Below are 2,169 nucleotides of genomic sequence, written 5' to 3'. Positions count from 1 at the left end.
TGCAGCTATTTTGCATGATATATGTGTATATATGTGTATATATATATATATATATATATATATATATATATATATATATATTTCTGATGTGTTTTTTGGTATTTCTCTGTATGTGATCTAGGCATATCTGTCTTCATGAGTTCACTGTGTTCTTCGTTTACCTATTTTTCTTGTTTTATTCATTGTATTCCTTTTTGCTTGTTTGTTTCTATCATACTTTAATTTATTATTTTTTAGATTCCTGTGTGTGCAGTAATGAGACAGAGAAAGAATGTGTGGATTTAGGTGTGTGCGGATTTGGAGATATTTTTGTGGAGTTGAGGAAGGGAAAATGGTAATCATAATATATTGTGTGAAACAATCTCTTTTCAATAAAAGACAGTAAACACTGTCTGGCTCCCGCTCTCACAGCCATTGCAGTACATTGAGCTCCATAGAGACAGCGCCGGGGCAAGCGCGAGCCGGACGGGCACTGGGCGACTCTGTGCAGACGAAAATCAACTGAACATGGGCAAAGGAGATCCTAAAAAGCCGAGAGGCAAAATGTCCTCATATGCATTCTTTGTGCAAACTTGCCGGGAGGAACACAAGAAGAAACATCCGGATGCTTCTGTCAACTTCTCAGAGTTCTCCAAGAAATGCTCAGAAAGATGGAAGACCATGTCTGCTAAAGAAAAGGGGAAATTTGAAGACATGGCAAAGGCGGACAAGGCTCGTTATGAAAGAGAAATGAAAACCTACATCCCCGCCCCCCAAAGGGGAGATCAAAATAAAAGTTCAAGGACCCCAATGCACCCAAGAGGCCTCCTTCGGCCTTCTTGTTCTGTTCTGAGTATCGCCCAAAATCAAAGGAGAACACCCAGGCTTGTCCATTGGTGATGTTGCAAAGAAACTGGGAGAGATGTGGAACAACACTGCTGCAGATGACAAGCAGCCTTCTTTTCATAGGGCAGAAGGCTGCCAAGCTGAAGGAGAAGTATGAAAAGGATATTGCTGCTTACAGAGCTAAAGGGAAACCCGATGCAGTGAAAAAGGGGGTGGTCAAGGCAGAACAGAGCAAGAAAAAGAAGGAAGAGGAAGAGGATGAGGAGGATGAAGAGGATGAGGAGGAAGAGGAGGAAGAAGAGGAAGATGATGATGAATAAGTTGGTTCTAGCACAGTTTTTTTTTTTTTTTTTTTTTTTTTTTTTTTTTTTTGTCTATAAAGCATTTAAACCCCCTGTACACAACTCACTCCTTTTAAAGAAAAAAAAAAGTGAAAAGTAAGGCTGTGTAAGATTTGTTTTTAAACTGTACAGTGCCTTTTTTTTTTGTATAGTTAACACACTACTGAATGTGTCTTTAGATAGCCCTGTCCTGGTGGTATTTTCAATAGCCACTAACCTTGCCTGGTACAGTCTGGGGGTTGTAAATTGGCATGGAAATTTAAAGCAGGTTCTTGGTGCACAGCACAAATTAGTTATATATAGGGACAGTAGTTTTTTTGGTTTTCTTTTTTTGTTTTGGGTTTTTTTTTTTTCGATATTCAGTTGTCTCTGATGCAGCTTATACGAAGATAATTGTTCTGTTAACTGAATACCACTCTGTAATTGCAAAAAAAAAAAAAATTGCAGCTGTTTTGTTGACATTCTGAATGCTTCTAAGTAAATACAATTTTTTTTATTAAAAAAAGTAGTTTACTGAAAATTTTAACTAATATAAGTTATTCAGGAGTTAAAATTGCAGGAGATTGACTCTATCTACAGCTCCTTATCTAAACAACATTACAACTAGAAATGCATTTTGTGTGAACCATTTCAACCGACCTAATTAATTGAAAAAGGGCATTGCTTCGTGTATAAATAGGTGTTGTGGGCAAGCAAATGGAACTATAGATTCAATTATAGTGCATAAAATAATTCCTTTAAACCATAATTTCTATCATAGGTTTTTGCTTCTTTGAATACAGAGTGTATTTTCCGTCAAGTTTGTCTGAAACCTTGAGATGAAAGACAAGAAGAATGGGGAGTGTTACAAAAATTATGAATGTGTTATGCCTGCAGCCCTTTATCACAAGCTTTTTCAATTAAGAAATATTTTTTTTATGTGATCAGCTTTAGGGTTCTATGAGAAAACTCCATGTCAATGTCATCATACATGACATAAGGTAAAATATGTTCTCATTTTCCC

General features: G+C 36.7%; 1 pseudogene; it reads left to right on the top strand.

Annotated features, from left to right (window-relative positions):
• The first annotated feature begins 492 nt into the window (after nt 1-492).
• LOC127230145 (high mobility group protein B1-like) lies at nt 493-1,671 on the top strand (annotated as a pseudogene).
• The last annotated feature ends 498 nt before the right edge of the window (nt 1,672-2,169 follow it).

This window comes from Phodopus roborovskii, unplaced genomic scaffold (genome assembly GCF_943737965.1).
Source record: "Phodopus roborovskii unplaced genomic scaffold, PHOROB, whole genome shotgun sequence".
In the NCBI taxonomy this organism is placed as follows: domain Eukaryota; kingdom Metazoa; phylum Chordata; class Mammalia; order Rodentia; family Cricetidae; genus Phodopus; species Phodopus roborovskii.
The sequence above is the reverse complement of the archived record's forward strand: the minus strand, read 5'-3'. Positions and strand labels throughout refer to the sequence as shown.